Source organism: Heloderma suspectum, chromosome 3 (assembly GCF_057233095.1).
Source record: "Heloderma suspectum isolate Gila_16-S chromosome 3, 16-S_ref, whole genome shotgun sequence".
Taxonomy (NCBI): domain Eukaryota; kingdom Metazoa; phylum Chordata; class Lepidosauria; order Squamata; family Helodermatidae; genus Heloderma; species Heloderma suspectum.
The window spans coordinates 176,190,468-176,212,554 of NC_139460.1; the positions used below are offsets into that span (position 1 = coordinate 176,190,468).

A 22,087-nucleotide genomic window follows, 5' to 3' on the forward strand; every position below is an offset into this window, starting at 1 on the left:
CAGGCCCACATATTGTACAAACCAGAATAATGCATTTTCACTGTCTTATCACAAATACTGTAGCTCAGAAAATCAACTTTCACACTTGTTCCCAGCTTTAACTTCCTCTTGTCCCTCATCTCTACTGCCCCTATCTTTACTGGAATCCTTAAATCAGAACAACCCCTTCCCCCATTGCATGCTGTCTGAGAAAGGCAACTGCACAGCTCAGAAGTTCAGTGCGTGCATCTCTCTCTCTCTTTCTCCCCCTCTCTCACTGAACCCCTCAAGACTCCTACTTCCTAGGAAATAGAAAGGGTTTGCAGAGGGGAAATAGAGAAAGGGGGTGCTCAGTGCACTGTCAAGTCTCTCCAAGGACCTCAGCTGATCCATCATTTCTTCTCCAAGGTCTCCACCACCCCCAGCCCAGCTCATGCCACTGGCAGAGACTGTTCAACTTCACAAGAAACCCAGCTCTGCACAGGCAGAGGAGGCTGAGCTCACACCTCCATGGACCTGTAAAAAGTTTGCTCCTTCCTTCCTCCTCTTACGCCCCCCCCCTTCATGGTTCATAGCCACAGCAACTGCTGCCATGGCGAGAAACCCGCACAGGTGCCGCTGTTCTTGCTGCCTTCTCCAAAGTATGCTTGGCAAGTGTGAGGGCTCAGCATCACCACCTCCCAACTAATCACAAAGTAAACAAACTGAAATGGAACAACATAATTTTTGTGAACCGCCCAGAGAGCTTTGGCTATTGGGCGGTATAGAAATGAAATGAAATAAACAAACAAACAAACAAGGTATGCTTTGGAATTAATCTAGTTTAAGGTAATAAATACTTGTTTAGCTTCTCAGCTGGCCAACATGGAGACAATCATTTTGTTTTTTGAAATGTAAACTTAGTTTGGAATTTGGAATTGAGGAATATTTCACATATTGACCAGCCAATGTGGAATCAGACAGTTCATATCAAGATTTAATCTTTTTAGAATGTTGCAACAGGCCCAAATTGAACACATTAAGCTGCCTGATACTGTGCAGGTCCATCTAACCCAGTATTGACTCCTCCAACTGTCAGCAGGCGCTGCAACTATGGCAGCTGGTATCCAATGGGACAGGTGGGGGTCGAGGGCAGGGCAGCTAACAGTAGGCAGAGCCAAGCAGTCACGGTAGCTGGAGCCAAGATAGCGACTCATTACACAGAAGAAAAGAAACTGAGGCAAGTTAACCTTGAGACTATGCATGCAAAGCAGAGGCTTTGGGAGAAAGGAGATCCACACATATCCACACAAAAGCACTCTTTTGAATCCACAACACCAATCAATTGCACAGAAAAGGTAAACTAAGGGCACAATCCTATGCAGATTGGCGGCTGCCTCCAAACTCTGAGGCGACTGCCTATCCAACGCAGGGCGGGTGGAGCACGGAGGGGATCGTTCCCTCCATGGTTCTCCTGCCCTCCATTTTTGGCTAGACAGCCAACTGTGGCTGTCTCCCAACTGTGGCTGTCTAGCCATGGGAGGGCTGAGCAGGGGAGGAGGCTGCCATACGACACATAGGATGTGTCATACAGGCATTTCCACCCTCCCTGCCCTGGAACTCCTCCCGGGAATGCCCCATTTTGGCTGCTCTGCACTCCTCTTGCGAGCACAGAGCATGGTGGGGGAAGCGGGGGAAGGTCAGTTCTCCAGAAACCAGATATCCTATGGCTGTCCAACCGCTGACTAGTGGCCATAAGATTGCTCCCTCCAACAACTTAACAAAAAGAACATGAGTGCAAAGCAGACTGAAAATTGGGGGGGGGGAGAAAAAGTAGAGGAAAGGAGGGGATAGCAAGGGACTGGAAGTTCGTGGAACAGCCCATGCACCTCATGATCACTCTCACACCCACAGGATACCAGGTTAAAAAACAGACAAAAATAAAGGAAAATATTAAAAATCAAGAGAAATAGCGAGGGGTTAGAGCTACAGGAAAACCCCACATACAGCCTATATTCTCTTCCATGCCCTCAGGTCTCCAGTTTGTTTGTATTTTTAAGAATTGTACCCCCCCAATAGGAAAAGGCTCCCAGAATCACACACACTCCATCTAAACTCATAAAGAAAGGAAACAATCTACCTTCTGACAACAGCTGCTGCTTTCTTCCCTCCAGCCTTTCCTGAGGTCCCAGCTGACAGGGAATAATAATAATAATAATAATAATAATACCTGGAGGGCTGCCATACTCACAAACAATTCTCTGGGTCCTGATTGGCTCTGAGAGCCAGGCTCCTGCCCTATCCCAGTTATTGCCAGCAACAGTAATGGAGGTCTGGAGGAGACTGATCTGGCTCAGCTAGAGATGTACGGAAGTCACTTACCTTTTCGCAGATGTGATTCGCGGTGGGAGGGGAGGTGCTCCGTCCCTCCCCTAGGGATGTACGAAAATCACTTACCTTTTGGGGATTATGCTGATGGTGCGGGGGGAGGCGTTCCGTCCCTCCCCCCGGAATCCTGGCCGGCCGGCTGTGCTCCGCAGCGATTCTGCAGAGCCGCCAGCCGGTTCCGCCAGCAGCCGGACATCCGGCCACTGGCTAGCAGGGACGCAAATGGCGGCGGCTGTAGCTGCCGCTGTTTGCGTCCCTGCAGTCAGCCGTGATAGGCTACGTAAATGTTTATGTAGTCTATCACGGCTGATTAAAAAATAAACAAACGCGCGTACGCAAATGGCGGCACCCATGGGTGCCGCCATTTGCGTTCCTTATTTTGGCACGTCTTAGTCTACGTAAACATTTACGTAGACTAAGACAGTGAAAATAAGGGGAACGCAAATAACGTAGAGTCTACGCTATTTGCGTTCCCCTTATTTTCGCCGTCTTAGTCTACGTAAATGTTTACGTAGACTAAGACGTGCCAAAATAAGGAATGCAAATGGCGGCACCCATGGGCGCCGCCATTTGCGTACGCGCGTTGTTGTTGTTGTTTTTTAATCAGCCGTAATAGGCTATGTAAACATTTACGTAGCCTATCACGGTGTTTTTTTAAAATTTAAAGCCTATCACTTTTACGGAGCCTATCACTTTACGTTAAAATTTACGTAGCCTATCACTTTTTTTAAAAAAAAAACCTGGAAATGGCGGCAGTGGCAGCCGGTCAGAAGACCGGCCGCTGCCGCCGCCGCCGCACAGCCACCAGAGCTGCCGCCGGAGCTGCCACTGCCACCAGGAAGATCCGCCCCAGGTAAGTCCCGTCCCGGGGGGGTGGCGGTGGGGTGGCGGTCCATTCCTCCACCGATTTTGGGGGGCCATATGCACTGGCATTCGGCTTCCCCGAGATCCATGGCGGAACTTTCGTACATCCCTCCCCTCCCCCCAGAATCCTCCCTGGATGGCTCTGTTCCATGGTGGCTCCGTGGAGCTGCCGGCCAGGGCTGTCCACAGCCGGAGTTCCGGCCGCGGCCAGGCTGCTGCGGACGCAAATGGCAGCCACCGTAGCAGCTGCCATTTGCGTCCTGCCAGGCTGCTGTGATACGCTACGGAAGTATTTACGTAGCCTATCATGGCAAAGAGCAGGGACGCAAACAGCGGCCGCTACACCGTTTGCGCCGCTACTCTTTCCGTGATAGGCTACATAAGTATTTATGTAGCCTATCATGGTAAAGCCTATCACGGAAAGAGCAGCAGCGCAAAAGGCGTAGCGGCCGCCATTTGCATCCCTGCTCTTTGCCGTGATAGGCTACATAAATACTTACATAGCCTATTACGGCAGCGTGGCAGGACGCAAATGGTAGCCGCAGCAGCTGGCCGAAAGACCAGCCGCCGCCGCTGCTGGAGCCGCCGCCGCCACCGGAGCCCCAGGTAAGTTTCGTTCCGGTGGGATTCCACGAGGTGGCGGGGGGTGGGAGGCCATTCCACCACGGGTTTCGGGGGCCGAAATGCCAGTGCATTCAGCCTCACTGAAATCTGTGGCGGAATTCTCCACCATCCCTAGGCTTGACATGGTAAATGAATCACTTGTTCTTTCTTCTGGAAGAGAGTTCACTACCCTGCTCCCACCCTTTAAAAGAAATCACCTCTCCTCTCCAAGGTCTCAGCCAGAGGTCTTTCCCATCACCTGCTATCTGATTCTCTTTTCTTAAACGAGATACTTGAGATTGAACCTGAGGCCTCCTGCATCCAAGGCATGCACTCCACCACGGAGCTATGTGCCCTTGCTGAATGCAAATGTTCCTTTAAAAACCACATTTGCAATACATTTTAAGCAAGCAGTTGACCTAATTTGCAGCTGAACCAGGTCATGGAACTGTCCCAGCTTAAGTGCCCTGCCCCATTTATTTCAATGCAGGAAGCCAACAGTTTGTGCATTAAACTTCCTCTACTCCAGCCTCCTGCCCTCCAGATGTTTTGGGCTTCCACTCCCATCAGCCCTAGGCAGCATAGCACATGGTTAGGAATGCTAGGAGTTGTCATCCAAAACATCTGGAGGGCACCATGTTGGGGGAGGCTGCTCACTTGCTGTTACTGAGAGAGCCCAGCCAATACAAGAAGTCTATGCAGACCTGACTGCATATTGATCTCTAAAGCAACATTTACAAGGCAATCCTATGCATGTCTACTCAGAAGCAAGGTCTATTGAGCTCTTAGGTACATGTGTATAACATTGCAGCTTCAGGAGTTTTGTTGGAAAAATAGCACAATAGCAGTAACAAAAAAAGGTTTCTCCTAAACTTCTTGATCAAGGCAGACACTTTATGCACCTTTATATACTTGTGCTTTTTATATATTAAAATCAGTAGATGGTTTCTGTTTTTGTTGAGTAGAGCTTGCAGGTATATTTGTTTTTGTAATGAAAATCCTGTAAGACTATGGAAATCCTGTAAGACTGTTGTAAAAAGCAAGGGATTTAAAGATAGAATAAATTTCATTACTGAAAGCTTACTTATTTATTTGTAAAGAAACTATTTTAATTACTATAATAATGAAAAATAAACAACTGAAAATGGCAGTAGTCGTATTTAGCTATAACTGCCTAAAGATTTCAGATATTTAGCTGAAAAACAAACAGTACAGTAAAAACAGTACATTTTTAGAGAACCAATTCCTGCATGTGCTTACTGATTAGCTATAGGCACTGTAAAATGTAATTTAATCCTTTAAATCCCCAAATGCCTATTATAAATCAGTCAACTCTAACATAATAACATATCGTTTAGTATTTGTGATATTTCTGTGAGCGATGGTTTCTTAAAGCAGATATTTTGTTCAAGGTCAGTTATATATAAAGTAACTAAGCACTCCACATTTTACAACATCTCAGTGAATTCTCACATGCATTAACTATTTGCATTCAACTGAACAATCTACTTGCTTTTAAAAAAAACACCCACAAATTAGGCCTCAGGGCTTCATCACAGATTAGTTCAGCCTTCCCCAACGTGGTGCCCTCCAGATGGAGGTTGAGGAAGTCTGGATTAATTCTTTTACATTTACATGTTATAAGTAATGTATGGACAGGACAAGCACATATCTGGAATGCTTTTAGGGATGTACGAAAGTCAATTACCTTGCCCGAAATTTGATTTGCGGTGGGGGGGAGGCGCTCCGTCCCTCCCCCCGAAATTCTGGCCAGGGGGGAGGCACCCCATCCCTCCCCCCCGAAATTCTGGCCGGGGGGGAGGTGCCCCGTCCCTCCCCCCCCGAAATTCTGGCCGGGGGAGAGGCACCCCGTCCCTCCTGCCGCGAATCCTGGCTGGCCGGGAACGCAAATGGCAGCGGCCGTAGCCACCGCCGTTTGCGTCCCTGCAATCAGCCGTGATAGGCTACGTAAATGTTTACGTAGCCTATCACGGCTGAGTAAAACAAAAAACCCCGCGCATACGCAAATGGCATCGCCCATGGGCGCCGCCGTTTGCGTTCCTTATCTTGGCACGTGTAGTCTACGTAAACATTTACGTAGACTACGATGAAAATAAGGGGAACGTAGCGTCTACGCTATTTAAGCGTTCCTTATTTTCCTTATTTATTTGCGTTCCTTATTTTGGCACGTGTAGTCTACGTAAACATTTACGTAGACTACGGCGAAAATAAGGGGAACGTAGCGTCTACATGTAGACTACACATGCCAAAATAAGGAACGCAAATGGCGGCGCCCATGGGTGCCGCCATTTGCGTATGCGCAGTTGTTTGTTTGTTTTTTACTCGGCCGTGATAGGCTACGTAAACATTTACGTAGCCTATCATGGCATTTTTTTTAAAATCTAGCCGTGATAGGCTACGTAAATGTTTATGTAGCCTATCACTTCTTTTGGTGTTTTTTTTACTGGAAATGGCGGCGGCGGCAGCCGGTCAGAAGACCAGCCGCCGCAGCCCCCGCAGCCGAACCACCACTGAACCGCCGCCGAACCGCCACCGGAGCCGCCGCTGCCAGGGACATTCACACAAGGTAAGTCCAGTCCTGGGGGGGGCGGGGGGGGCAGACCGTTTCGCCACCGATTTCAGGGGGCCGAATGCGCTGGCGTTCGGCCTCCCCGAGATTCGTGGCGAAATTCTCTAACATCTCTAATGCTTATATCACTATCAGTAATAAGCAGTGGTCAGAAACCATTTGCATAATGGGTTAGGCAGCTGAATAGACAACGTTGTAATTGGTGGGCCCATGTTGATGCTGGATGGAATTATCTATGAGAGAAGCAGGGTGACTTACATTATTTTCAAGGGGGCACGGGCAACTGCCTGTCAGGGCAAGGGGTGTCTTTAGATGAGGGCCACCTGGGTAAGGCCCTGGATCTTTTGAGCTGTACTACAGATCTTTTAAGCTGTCCTAATTGCCATTGTTTTTACATTTTCCCATTGACTTGCATTAGAAAACAAAAACGGCCATGACTTTTTTAGTTTGTATAATAAATACATGATATTTGGAGGTTTGGTAGTCCCCATGGAGCTGATTGAATATGCCAAATTTCACGCAGTTGGATTCAATTGCTTTTGTGCTAGTCACAGGTAAAATTTGCTATTTTCAAGAACATCTATCAAAGTAAAGAGCTATAATTTGTGCTTCCACATATGTGCATGGAATCTGGGGACCTGGCAGCCCCCGTAGACTGAACCTACCAAATTTCAAACAGTTAGCTCCAGTGGCTTTTGTGCTAGCCATGTGTAAAGTTTCCTTTTCTTAAAGTCTAAAACAAAAAGTAAAAACTGTCAAGGGATTAGAGATCCTAATCAGAAGGTGTTTAAGGTGACCATTAGGAGGTCACAATCCCTAATCTCTGGTGTAGGGCTTTTTTGAGGTGCAAAAAACCTCTCTCCCCCTACTTTTCTGCTCTTACATGCCCACTGTTGTGAGCTTGCCTGCAATGAAATTTTGAAGAGGGAGAAGGAAGGGAAGAAAGAGCTCCATGTGAAATACTGGTATTTCACACAGCATCTGATTTTAGTGCCCCAGACTGAAACCTTTGACTTCTGCAGAAGTTTAGTAGCTTCAGTACAGCAAAGGATACAATCAGCTTCCACAAACTTCTTTCTCCCCCTCCACTTTAGTTTCTCCTAAATAGCCATAGGACTCAAATAATCCCAAAGGGAGGGTTAGGACTATGTGACCTCATGATCAAGAAAATGCTGGGGCTTTTAAATAGGTTCTACAGTTTTAAAAAAGCTAGAAAAAGCCATCAGCCGCCTCACCTCATAAAGTTAATTTAAGTATGTGCAATCCTTACAAACTCTGCACAGCTTCCCAAATTCCTCTGAAGTACTACCTCTCTGAAAGGAGCCACTTGGCTCTTTTCTCTCTACTCCCACCTCCCATTTCCAATCATGCATTCTTAGAATCATAGACTCATAGGGTTGGAAGGGGCCTATAAGACCATCAAGTCCAACCCTCTGCTCAATGCAGGAAGCCTGATTCCCAGGCGGTCTCCCGTCCAAGTAGTAACCAGGGCTGACTCTGCTTAGCTTCTGAGATCAGATGAGATCAAGCACATCCAGCCCTTTGCTTCTTTTCTTCTTCCTCCCACTATCCTGTTCTTTCTTTGTCTTCTTTATTCCACCCAGAGCATATCTTGGGGAATTCTTTAATAGAATTCTCTTCAGTGGGCAAGAGAAGTTCTGAACTATATTTGCCTTTATACAAACAGACAAGAGGGCTGGGTTTTCTCCTCCTCACTCAAGTCTTTGAGAAGAGTGGGTTCACATGGTTGCAGAGAAACAAAGCTGGGGCTGTTTTGTTTGTCAGTTGCCATTATCCAGCAATAAGAAGGGCTATAACTCAGTGGCAGAGCACATGCTTGGCAGGCAGAAGGTCCCAGGTTCAATCCCCAGCATCTCCAGGTAGGGCTAGGAAAGGATCCTGCCTGAAACCCTGGAAAGCCGGTGCTGTCAGCCAATGTCAACAGTTCTGGGCTAGATGGACCCAGGATCTGACTCAATATAAGGCAGTTTCCTATGTTCCTATGAACAGAAAGCTTAAATTTAAAAGATAGGAGTTTGGGGTTTGTTTTTTTAAGTGGAGGGGAGAGATATATTGCTAATTATGAATTGACTACCCTTTCAGCTCAGTCCTATGCATGTTTTGTCATTTGTGGGTTTGGGATTTTTTCCATGAACTCCAGCTTCAGTGGTGAGGGAAAGGCACTTAGTACATGCTCAGAGCTTCTCCATAACTTAGCCCTAGTTTTTAAAACAGACTCATTGGCTGAATGCTGGTGAAGTCCTGGCACAAATGAAGTTATGGAGAGGAAGATATAATGAGAGCTTGTGCATAACAAGGAGGAGGTAGAGAGCAGTTGCACAAAACAAGACATCTGTTTTTAGGAAGAGTTGCTGGAGGGTGGTAGGATGAGGAGGGATGGTTGCATGGAGGGGAATAGAATTGGTAGGGGGAGAATGTAAGTGCTCAATGGTGAAAGAAAAGCATTCTGCGTATGTTCAGAGGCACTCTCTATTTAAGAACATAAGACAAGCCATGCTGCATCAGACCAAGGTCCATTCAGTCCAGCATTCTGTTACACAGTGGCCAACTTTTTTTTTTCCCTGTTTCCCTTCCCTCCAGCACAGTTTGTTTGCCCAGATACATGCCAACCTTGTACCAAAACGTGTAGCTGACAGAGCCGGTTGCATTTGGCAGTTCTGCTTACTGTAGAAATTAATGTTCAAGAATTAACAGTGCGATCCAATGGGTGTTTATTTCAAATTAAATTTACAGAGATCTTGGGAAGGCAGCTAAGGCTGCAGTCCTATGCACACTTACCTGGGAGAAAGCCCAATTGGCCACTGAACATAGTGGGACTGACTTCTGAGTAAACATGCATAGGATTGTGTGATAAATCCTAAAAACTGGCACAAACCAGCCACCTGCCCAGCCCCAGAAGTAAATAATGGTGGCAGCACCCCCACCACACTCTCCTGCTGCTGCCATGGCCAGCAGCAGCAGCAGCCTTGAACAGGTGGCTGGAGTTGCAGGAGACGAGGGCAGCGCCAGCGCCCAGGCACAGAGCAGGCATGGGCGGAGAAGCCAAGAGCTGAGGAGAAGGGGGGGCGAGAGGAGGCTGCAGAGCTCCCTCAGGCTCCCTCTCTCACTCGCTCCCTTTGTCAGGTTGGCTCTGGGAAGTAGACGAGAGGCAGCCAAGAGGCAGCCGCCCGCACTCCCTCTGCTCCCTCCTCCTTCCCTAGCAGACTGCGACCCGGCTGGGGGCTGGCTTCAAAAAAAGTGCCGGAGCAACGCCCCAGTGTGACCCGCCACCACTACACCCTGTATTAGATGTGTGCTTAGACTTGTGTGTGTGTGTGTGTGTGTGCGTGCATGTGTGTGTGTATATACACGCAAATCTGTGTTATGGGCCTGTGCTCCAGTTCTTTTAAGAACCTAGCAATGTCCATGGGTCTTGTCACTGTCCCATGAAAATACATTGCACTTCACATTGAATAGTAATTTGGGATATATTTATTTCAGTCATTCACTGAAGCTGTTTGCCTAAATATTGCCTTTGTGTGTTTTGTCACCAGTGAGAGTGAAGATGATGGTGATTTTCAGAGGGGAAGGTATGTTTGTTTTTAAAGTGTTACTTTGGGTTTTTTTTTTTTTACTACAACTTACTAACACATTTATTATGACTTAAGCTTTTATGGACCAGAGTCCACTTCATCAGATGTATGAGGTTGGCAGGTGTGTGTATACACACACATGCACAGTTGTGTGGGAAGGAATTGTAAGCTGTTAAATTACTACAATCTTGCTGTCTGTGCCACACCCTGCAGAGGCCCCTTTGGCAATAACACAGCAACGGGCCTTGTCTGTGGTGGCACCCTACTTCTGGAATGACCTCCACAGATCGATCAGAGTTTTGACAGGAGAATCAGCCATATCAGCTGGACCCCCCACACTTGAACCCTCTGTAAAGCTTCTAGAGCCATTAGCCTCCATGGGTGGACCATCTTAATAAATTTCCTACGTTTGCAGAGGGGAAAGGCTGCAGAGAGACTCTTCAGTAAAGGCCAGCATAACCCACCCATCCCATCCTACCTCAAAGATGAAGTTCTCCAGTACCTCTTGGGTCTTCCAGTATTTATTTATTTAATTTATTTAAATTAAATGCTGTTCTTCAGGCCTCCACATGTGGCAGAACTCAAGCTTATTTAGGTATGATAAGCCAGAGAAGAAGAGCAGGCTGCTAGGTATTCCAGCTGCATCCACACACTCCCTACCATGCTACAATTTTTTCTTCCCTTTTAAATACAAGTGAGTTTGCCGATGCAGTGAAATTTCTGCTTGGAATGAGGAGATGCCCATCAATATGATTGCTTCCAAACGTCCTCGACTCAGTTGAAGAACTGTGTTAGCTCTTTGGTATACCAAGGAGCTGAGGGCAATCTAATGATGGTGTTGATGATTAGAACATGAATAATGGGAGGCTTCTAACAAATACGATCAAGCACAGGTAAGAATCTATTTGCGAATTTATTCTGTGGTGGCGATGGTGGTGAATAAATCCTATTTCTCTGCCACCATTGCATCTCATCTGCTTAGCGTCATGCAGACGAGCTTTTTTGGGTGGTTCAAGGCTTCTTGAGTGTAGCCTGTAGAATACAACATCTCGGACCCTCAAAGGCACACTATGAGCCATTTGCCGGACATTTTGCAGATAAAGTTGCATGTATCCATGCCAGCTTGGATACCAGTGCCTGAGATGGATGGGGCTAGTGCACCATCTAGTCCTATTATGGATACCTTTTAGCTTCTGCCACCTGAAGATGTGAACAAACTGCTTGGAAGACTGAGGCCTCTTTAGATCCTTGTTCATCTTGGCTTGTGAAATCTGCCAGAGCTGCCACCTCAATGCTATTTAATGGCTTTAAAGTGCACTGGTCCAAAACTGAGAGCTACCCCTTCGATTTCCTTGCAACTTCCCCTGAAGAGCATGACTCTGACAGTTACTAGGCTTGCTTGGTAATATAAGGGGGAAGTTGGGATTTGGACTTTTCTGAAGCAACTCTGTTGTCCGCTGGAGCTCTCCCAGGACCTGTGGGATCTGACCAGCTGCTTTTTGCTATAACAAATCTGTTCTCTGCTGTTTGTTGCCCTCTGTTCCAGGCCAGCACGTCTTCAAACTTGCCTCTTTGGGCAAATAATGGAATATTTGGAATAAAATACACATAGTGCAAATCATTCTGTTGCATAGTGTGTTGAATAAATGTGCTGTAATCTTTTCAGTGAATTCTTCTAATTTTACATTCCGGGGGGGAAAGCAATTTGGGGGGCAAAACTTTAGTTGAGAAGCTGGGATTCTTAATGAAGATAGAGAAGCGTTACTGGCTCCACCACACAATGGACAAAACAATAAATACTATGGAAGCATTTGCTTCATGAAAATCAAAACTGAATTCAAGATTCATGTGGGAAAACTTGTTTTCCAGAGCTCTGTGGGGAATATATATTTCCCCAGGATTCAAAACAATGTAATAAAATTGCAGATTGTATCATGTCTTTAGTTAGTAATATTTTATTAATTTTCAGAAGGCATACTGTCTACGTTTGTACTAGTCTGAAAAAACAGCACAGTAAGAACTTCTGTAAATTAACACCAATTTTGGCTGCAGTTCTAGAAATCAACAAGTGTGTGGCATACACAGGGGAGCATAATGCACAGAACCAGTGTCTACAGTTACTACTGCAAATACACACACTACTGAAACAGACACGCACTACCCTTCAGTTTAAAACCAGCTTTTCAGTTGTGTGGAAGACTGCAGTAGAAACATTGCTGAAACTTTCAGCTGCATGTGCCGTTTCCCCCCACAAGCACATGTAGCCTTTATTTTTACAGTTGGGTTGTGTACATTAGGATTGTTTCTCCAGCTGGAATACTAGATCATGACTTACAGTGAATTAATTCTACTTTATGCAGAATATTTTTGTTCTCAGCACTTACTAAAATTTACTTGAAGAAATGCAATAACAGGCATTTTGGAATTTTCAGGCTGAGAAATACAACTGCTGCTTTGTCAAGGCAAGAAAAAATCTAGATAAATTCTAAGAAGCAAAAGTTAAAACCTGTCATTCTGACAATCATAAGATTAGAAGGAACCCCAAAGTCATCTGGTCATATTTCAGGATACAGGTCCTGATCGTTTATGGAACAATACCCCTACAGAGAGAGAGAGAGAGAGAGAGAGAGAGCACAACTCACATAAACCCAGACCAGAGTACACCAAAAGCTCAGAGTGGGAGCAAACAAAGCATAACTCCAGATCGCTCACATAAGCAAGCCAGGTCATACACTATACACATACAAAGGAAGAGAAACCACCTCCCCAATCCAATGCCGCAGGTTAATCTGTCATGGCGGTGGGGGATCCTTCCCAACCCCAAATGTGACAATCATTCCAATACATAAACACACCTACCTAGAATCCCCAAATGATATGTTGGTATTCAGCTCCACACTACCCAACATCCTGTCTCAAGAGAGGTGAGGAAATTGTTCCAGGGGGAGATTTAAAGAATTGTTCAGCTCTGAACTTTGGGCTCTGCAAATATTTGGGGGGCTACCACTCTCTGGGAGACTGATGGAGGGCAGTGGATTTGGTTGACTGTTGAATTGTTTAAGCTGTGCCTCTATGCTCATCCTCTGTATAATTCAAATATTACAAAAGGTCTTAAGCCTGCAGTGACATTCTTCCAAAGGAAACCAAACGCAGGCAAGCACTGCACTCCTAGAACTTTTCACTCCTCAGAGAAACTTGGAGAGCATAACAATATTTATAGAGGAAAATAATACCAGTTCTTTGTCTTGTTCCTTTTACCAATTTCCTTACCAATCTTGTATAATCATATATAAGAATATGGTAGTGTAAGGATTATTACTAGAGATCTACCAGACCAATTTTGCTCATTTTTTTAAAAACTGAAACTTGAGCAGTGTGGACATGCAGAAAATTTTGAAATTTCAAAAAGGTTCAGAGCTCAAGTTTTGGGCAGCTCAAGAAGGGAAAGGGATGAAGCACAGGGCAGGTTAATGCTTATGCCCCACACTGTGCATGTAATGTAACATGTGACACAGTGTGTGTATGCTTGTGTAATAATGCTTACCGCTGTGAGGTCTTAGAGTGCTAGGCCAATGAAAAGGCAGGCATGGAATGTTGGAAAAGGGGCTGAAGAAAAGTCAGTTGATGATAATTAGAGGAGGAGGAGGAAGAGAAGCTGAAGAGAAAGAGCTGAAAGGGCTGAAGAAAAGTCAGTTGGTGATAGAGTAGGAGGAAGAGAAGCTAAGAAGAGAGAACTGAAAGGACAACAGAGGGAGAAGAGAGAGAAAAATCTTACAGCACGTGTTTTTGACCTCAAACTTCAAGAAATGGTAAAGTTGTTCCAGTTGCAAGGGAAAAGGGCAAGCATATTTTTATCCAATCATTCTCTGACTACTTACCCCCATGGTGTCATGGGATTTGCACTAGTAAATACACACTTTCCCCCAACTTAATATTAACTATCAGCACAACCCATCTCCCATTCATCTGGTGTCATATACCATATTTGTATTGTCTGATAAATTCCATATATGCAAATCAGTATTTCATTCTTAAGATCTGACTTTATATTTATGGTATTTGCACTGACACTCACATCTTATAGAATATACTAAAACTGATTAATTTGGTCTACTGGAGTATGCATCAATTGCAGTCCCAATGTTTCAATGGTGAATGTATTGGTGTTAGATTGGGAAATCTCCCCATATGAAGACTAACATCATGTTTAAAACAAACTATTCTGGTAGTCCAACTCAGGGCTACCTGATTTTAAAATACAGAAAGGTCTTAAAATGTGAATGTTGCTCATAAACTACAAATAAAATAGTTATACTTTATATGTATTAACTAATGCTCAAAATAAGCTGTGATGGAGCTAAATAAGTATTATATCAATAGAAGATGCATCTAAGAAACATCCTAATGACTTTCAGCCACAGCAGAGGATTGCCAATATATGGCTTTCCTTAAAGCTAGGAAGTACAGTTGTTGCACTGACTGAAGATCTGGGAATTGCATATGTTTCCTCCCGTAACTTTGGGCTAGAAATTATAACAGGCATCAACAAGATCACTAGTTACACCTGACCCACCTTTTTGTTCATACAATCAGTGCAGTTAAGAGTGACCATCTGAAGAATGTACTCTAAAGTATGGCTATTTTAACCCTTGTTATTTTAACACTTATTAGGTGAAGACAGGAGTATGCCCTTAACACTGCTACCCCTGTGGAATTTGTGAATACCTCTTTTAGTGGGTGAACGGCAGGTTCATTAGTCTGCACTATGCACAGGTGGGTTACCTTTCTGGAGAAATTGCTTACAAATAACGTATCCACAGATGGTCAGGCTGAACTTTTGAGTGGCTCTTTGGGGCTTCTAGAAACACTAGTGTAAAGCCCGTGTTGCCATGGGTGCTTGTAGTCTGAGAATGACTAAATGAAAATATGTTTGGCTGTTTCCCCTGTGACTGGAACAACTTTCAGGGGACATTTCCTTCTTTCCCTCCCTCTTCCTCTCTCAACTTTCCAATTATGTCCTGCATCAGCTTCCCTTCAATGAGCAGCCCAATAATATGATCTCTTCCCAATACATTAAAGCAAGCCTCCCCCCACCATAGCAAACGGGGTCTTCCAACCCACCTCCCTCCCCCTCATTCACCCACACAATTAGCCTCCCTTCTACCAGTAAGACCCCTCCCATTACATGAAAGCATAGACAAACCCACCCTTCCTCTGTTGCAGAGAAAGGGGGTGTTCCAAGCCCCCACCCAAGGAGCCCCACCCCCACTCCACCTTACCTGGGCCTGAAAAACAAAAGGTGAGATGGGGGGAGAGAAGAAATAACACTGCCTTTGTCTGCCCTGAGCCAGAGCCAGCCAGTATGGCATCACTCTTGCACCCCGCCCCCTCCTGCCACATTGCCCTGCCCACTACCCCCGCCTCACACACACACCCCACCCGCATGCAGGGCATCATGGAAGGAGCAGGAGCAGCCCCTCCCTCCTCGCTCTCTGATTCATCCCATTCAAAACAATGCAATGGGGGGGGGGATGTTTCCCTAGTAACCACCCTGAAGACTGGTAGCACCTGGTGAGGCCTGCCTGTGAAGCAAAACGAATAAAAACAAACCCAAGCAGAAAAAAAGGAAAGTGGGAGGATGCAGGGAATGGAGGTCGAAAACACGTGACGTCAGATCAGGTGCTGTTTGGCATGTTGTTTTTCTCAAAAGATCACTTAGCATTTCTTTAAATTTCAGGTTGAAAATCTGTGATATCAGATCAGGCATTGTTTGGCATGGAACACATAAACTGGCATGAACCACAGAGCAATAGAGGACTGTTTAGCGCAGGGCAGATAAACATACTGTTTTGCTATTAAACCTCAAGTTTTGAACTTTGTTGAAATTTCAAAATTTTCTGCACGTCTACACTACTCAGTTTTTTTAAAAAAAATAAGCAAAATCGGTCTGGGAGATCTCTAGTAATAAGCAGTACACTGATGTATTCTCATATGGATGCATTGCAGAATAGTGCAGCAGCCAAAGGGGCATGGCAAAAGTTTGTCTGGCCCTTTCTGCTCTGCCGCCTTCAATTACAGCTAAAGTTGCCTCTTGGCAGCAGCCACCAGCTCCTGACCCTCCATTCAGATTAGAGGTGGGGGCCCCAAGTGGCCAACATCTGCATGGAGGCGAGGGCACACCTGAGGGGGATCTTTCTTCCCCACATCAGGCCAAGCTACACCATTGTCTTGCAATGCACATGAAAGCATAAATATCCTCCACTGTTGGTGAGGGAATATTTGGCGCCCCTCTGCTTCGGTCCCTCTTGCCATCCCCACAGCAGTTTGTGAGGCGAGAATTATGAACACATCCTTTCATGCTTGCATGAGGAGTGATTTTTTAATGCCTTTCCAAATATTGGGAATTTCCAAGTAGCGCCAGAAAGAGTGAAGCGGCTGGGCCAAAGCCGAAAGGACACTCAGCTGTGGATGTGTCTGGTGGTGAAAAGAAAATCCGATGCTGTAAAGAACAATATTGTTTAGGAACCTGGAATGTCAGATCAATGAATCAAGGTAAGCTGGAGGTGGTCAAGCATGGGATGGCAAGACTGAACATCAACATCTTGGGAATCAGCAAACTAAAATGGACAAGCATGGGCGAATTTAATTCAGGTGACCATTATATCTACTACTGTGAGCAAGAATCCCTTAGAAGAAATGGAGTCGCACTCATAGTCAATAAAAGGGTGGGAAAAGCAGTACTGGGGTACAATCTCAAAAACGATAGAATGATCTTAGTACGAATCCAAGGCAAACCATTCAACATCACAGTAATTCAAGTCTATGCCCCAACCACTGAGGCCGAAGAAGCTGAGGTTGATTGGTTCTATGAAGACCTACAACACCTTCTAGAACTAACACCAAAAAAAAGATGTCCTTTTCATCATAGGGGATTGGAATGCTAAAGCAGGAAGTCAAGAAATCACCGGGATAACAGGCAAGCATGGCCTTGGTGTACAAAATGAAGCAGGACAAAGGCTAATAGAGTTTTGCCAAGAGAACACGCTGATCATAGCAAACACTCTTTTCCAACAGCACAAGAGGAGACTGTACACGTGGACATCACCAGATGGTCAATATCGAAATCAGATTGGTTATGTACTTTGCAGCCAAAGATGGAGAAGCTCTATACAGTCAGTAAAAACAAGACCTGGAGCTGACTGTGGCTCAGATCATGAGCTGCTTCTTGCAAAATTTCAGCTTAAATTGAAGAACATAGGGAAAACCACTAAACCATTCAGGTATGACCTAAATCATATCCCTGATGAATATACAGTGGAGGTGAGGAATAGATTTAAGGGATTAGACCTAATAGACAGAGTGCCTGAGGAACTATGGACGGCGGTCTGTAACATTGTTCAGGAGGCAGCAACTCAATCCATCCCAAAGAAAAAGAAATGCAAGAAAGCAAAGTGGCTGTCTGATGAGGCATTACCAGTAGCTGAGGAAAGAAGGGAAGCGAAAAGCAAGGGAGAAAGGGGAAGATATATCCAACTGAATGCAGAGTTCCAGAGAATAGCAAGGAGAGACAAGAAGGCCTTCTTAAATGAACAGTGCAAAGAAATTGAGGAAAACAATAGAATGGGAAAGACTAGAGATCTTTTCAAGAATATCGGAGATCTCAAGGGAATGTTTTGTGCCAAGACGGGCATGATAAAGAACAAAGAAGGCAGGGACCTAACAGAAGCAGATGAGATTAAGAAGAGGTGGAAAGAATACACAGAAGAACTATACAGAAAAGATCTTAATGTCCCTGATAGCCATGATAGTGCGGTCACTGAACTTGAGCCGGACATTCTAGAGAGTGTAGTCAAGTGGGCCTTAGGAAGCATTACTAACAACAAAGCTAGTGGACATGACAGTATTCCAGCTGAGCTATTTAAAATCCTAAAAGATGATGCTGTTAAAGTGCTGCACTCAATATGCCAACCAATTTGGAACACTCAACAGCGGCCTCAAGACTGGAAAAGGTCAGTTTACATTCCAATTCCAAAGAAGGGCAACGCCAAAGAGAGTTCAAACTACCGTACAATTGCGCTCATTTCACATGCCAGCAAGGTGATGCTCAAAATCCTATAAGCTAGGCTTCATCAGTATGTGAACCGAGAACTACTGGAAGTACAAGCTGGGTTTCAAAGAGGCAGAAGAACTAGAGATCAGATCGCCAACATTCGCTGGATCATAGAGAAAGCAAGAGAATTCCAGAAAAATGTCTATTTCTGCTTCTTTGACTATGCTAAAGCCTTTGATTGTGTGGATCACAACAAACTGTGGCAAATTCTTAAAGAGATGGGAGTACCAGACCACCTTACCTGTCTCCTGAGAAACCTGTATGAGGGTCAAGAAGCAACAGTAAGAACCGGACATGGAACAACCGATTGGCTCAAAATTGGGAAAGGAGTACGACAAGGCTGTATATTGTCGCCCTGCTTATTTAACTTATATACAGAGTACATCATGAGAAATGCCAGGTTGGATGAATCACAGGTCAGAATTAAGATGGCCAGGAGAATTATCAACAACCTCAGATACGCAGATGATACCACCCTAATGGCAGAAAGCAAAGAGGATCTAAAGAGCCTCTTGTTGAGGGTGAAAGAGGAGAGTGCAAAAGCTGGTTTGAAACTCAACATTAAAAAAAACTAAGATCATGGCATCTGGCCCCATCACTTTCTGGCATATAGAAGGGGAAGAAATGGAAGCAGTGACAGATTTTACTTTCTTGGGCTCCAAGATCACCGCAGACGGTGACTGTAGCTATGAAATTAAAAGATGCTTGCTCCTTGGGAGGGAAGCTATGGCAAACCTAGACAGCATTGTAAGAAGCAGAGACATCATCTTGCCAACAAAGGTTCAGATAATCAAAGCTATGGTTTTCCCAGTAGTAACGTATGGCTGCAAGAGCTGGACTATAAGGAAGGCTGAGCGCCGAAGAATTGATGCCTTCAAACTGTGGTGCTGGAGAAGACTCTTACAAGTCCCCTGGACTGCAAGGAGGTCAAATCAGTCAGTCCTAAAGGAGATCAACCCTGACTGCTCATTGGAAGGACAGATACTGAAGCTGAAGCTCAAATATTTCAGCCACCTAATGCGGAGAGAAAACTCCCTGGAAAAGACCCTGATGCCGGGAAAGATTGAAGGGAAAGGGAGAAGGGGATGGCAGAGGATGAGATGGCTAGATAGCATCACCGATGCAATGAATATGAACTTGCGCACACTCCGGGAGAGAGCGGAGGACAGGAAGGCCTGGCGTGCTATGGTCCATAGGGTCACGCAGAGTCGGACACGACTGAACGACTGAACAACAACATGTCTGGCAGCTATGACTTTTTCCATTTTTCCATTTTCCATTTATACTTGGTAAGAACCAAGTTAGAGACAGAACTCTTGTCTTTTTAGCTCCCTTTTGTTTGGGAATGGACATGCTTCTGGCCAGGAAAAATCTTGGATTTACTAAAAATGGCAGAATTTTGGATTTCTCCATAGATTTCTATGGGAAGCTGTCACTTCCAGTGCAAGGGCCATTAAAAATGATTTCTATCTGAACCTGAAAATCATATACGCAGACAGTGAGGTATGTCACATCAATCTTGTGGTTTCTCTATGTGTACAAAGCAGGACCAAGGGAGAAAAAGAAGGGCTGTGTATTCCTCCAGTTGAGCAGATTAGTGCTCATTCATATGCACCAGGTTAGTTGGTTTTAATTTAGTATTAATATCAATCACCTTTCCGCTTGTTCAGGAATTCAAGGTGATGTATATAAATATTTTATGTAAACTCCTGGCCTTAAATATCCAGAAACTACCATCACTTGATGATGATGATGGTGATGATGTGGGAGGCCAAATACAAGTGTGTTCAGTTTGTTTCAGTAAACTTTTCTCTTTTGTTTTGTTCCAGTACCAGAGTTTGGTAACCGCTTGACCCATATTGCAGTTGCTTGTACACAGTAGTGTAGTGGCAAATCCAGAAGTGCGGGGTCCCTTCGTGACAGTCACAGCCACGCCCCCTTCTGAGATTATACAACCTTATAAGATTTGCAGCCTTCAGCTGGGATCCAAAAACAGTGCAGCTGAGAGTAAGGCAGGGGCATTTCAACTGGAGGGAAAAAAATGCAGGGGTCTTAATCTTTTTCACCCACTCATTCACTCCCTCACTGAAACACAAACATTTTAGGTTTTCAAAATACAATACTCTATGGAAGCTTCACCCTCTCAACTCAGCCCTCATGGACAGATCCCTTCTCATTTAAGCAGCCCCCTTGCATGCTCCCTTAGCGCCCCAACATTACCCATTAGCCTTCCCTAAGCTCCTTCATTATATCTCTCCCATCCCGCAACAGAAACGCCCACACACCCAGCTGGATTGAAACACACACACACACACACACACACACCTTCTTTCTCCTCTCCGCCCAACTGGTTTTTTCCTGTTTCCCTTCCCTCCACCAGGGTTTGTTTGCCCAGGTAACACGCCAACCTTGTACCAAAAAGTGTAGCTGACAGAGCAGGTTGCATTTGGCAGTTCTGCTTAGGGGCAATCTAGACTTAGCACGTAATCACAACGAAGCCAGCAACGAAGCTAGTAGAATACCGCTGTTAATCTAATTGTACTAAAACTTGATAATTCACACTCAGTCCGTTTCCCCATTTCAGTACTTCCTTGAAACCGTAACCTTGATTCATACTGTTCAAGAGGAGAGTCTTCAATGCGGTAGAAGTGGACGGATCGCAGAAGGGGAGCAGTCTCTTTTTACTGGTTCTCCCAATTCCCGTCCCTCTCCCCCTCCTTCCTTGTTCTATGGACCTCAACATTAACCGTTTTAGCACCTGGCCCCATTGATTTTTTTCCCCTGCCAGCTCAGCTCTCTGAAACATCAATGCTTCCGAGGGACTGCTCCTTCCGCGTGCTGTATTTTTTTTTTTTTTGCATGATATGAAGATCAGAATCTGTACATGGCTGGCTGTATTTTTAGCTGTCAGTCTTCCCTATTTTCTCTGTGTGTGTGTGTGCGCCTGCGTGTGCCTGTGTACGTGGGACCCAGTGAAGCCTCTCTGGAATGAAACTGGACAATATTGCTTCTGCTTTGGTTTACCCTGGCCGAGGTGGCCAAGAAGGTGCAATTCCTGGAATTCCGTATCCTTTCATGGGCATTCCAGAAAGGTTGTTTGCTGGGAGGTCGCCTGCAGAGAGGAAAAACACCCATTGATAGCATTCTTGCCTTCAGTCTAATACACACTTACCTGAGAGTAACTCTCAGTGAAATCAATAGGACTTACTTTTGAATAGACATGCACAGGCTTAAGCTGTAAATTCCACAAGGTTTCTCCGAGATCCCACTGAACACAGCAGTGCTTAGTTCTGAGTAATTACATTGGCTGTAAGCACAGCACATTGAGTAATCACATTGGGAAGAAAGTAAAACAAGGATCCATGAAATCAAAAAGGGATCTTCATTATTTCATATAATTTTTAAAGGGGAGACCCCCCCAAACCACCATGTGTGCAGCCACAGCCCCAAAGCAGGGATCTGAGGCAGGGATCCCCAGTGATCCTCATGATTTTTACAAGACACATACCCCCAAACACCATCATATCACAGAGCACATCTGCCTCCATGGGTTGAACCAGGAAAATCACAGATGCACCACTCATGGGCGCAGCCACGGTGCAAAAGCAGGGATCCAGGGCAAGGATCCTCTTGATTTGTCACACCATTTGAGGTGAAGCAGCAGATCTGGGATTCTTAGTGTGCATACTTGGACAAAGATGAGTTCTGTGCTTTGATGGGGGTGGGGGGGCAGGGGGGGAATCTTCTTTTTCGGGTGGGAAAGGCAGTCTCTGTCACCCCCAAATCAGAAAGAATCCTTGAAGGGAATTTGCTTGCAATGGACTTACCCTCCCTCCTTGAAAAGTTGCAGGCACAGGCACTTCCTCGAATTAGCAAATGGCGTTTGCAAAACATGGACCAGATTAAAGATGCCTAAGAGGGATGTATGAATCCCTTACCTGGTTCCAGTCGGGGCATCCGCTGGGGGGGGGAGGCGATCCG

At 45.3% G+C, this 22,087-nt stretch overlaps 1 long non-coding RNA gene across 1 annotated transcript in view; it reads right to left on the reverse strand.

Annotated features, from left to right (window-relative positions):
* LOC146350442 (uncharacterized) overlaps window positions 1-15,379 on the reverse strand; it is a 41,700-nt gene extending 26,321 nt beyond the window's left edge. Inside the window, exon 1 of the long non-coding RNA XR_014788853.1 lies at window positions 15,276-15,379. This is a non-coding gene — a long non-coding RNA (uncharacterized LOC146350442). The remainder of the gene's footprint in view (window positions 1-15,275) is intronic.
* Between the last annotated feature and the right edge of the window lie 6,708 nt (window positions 15,380-22,087).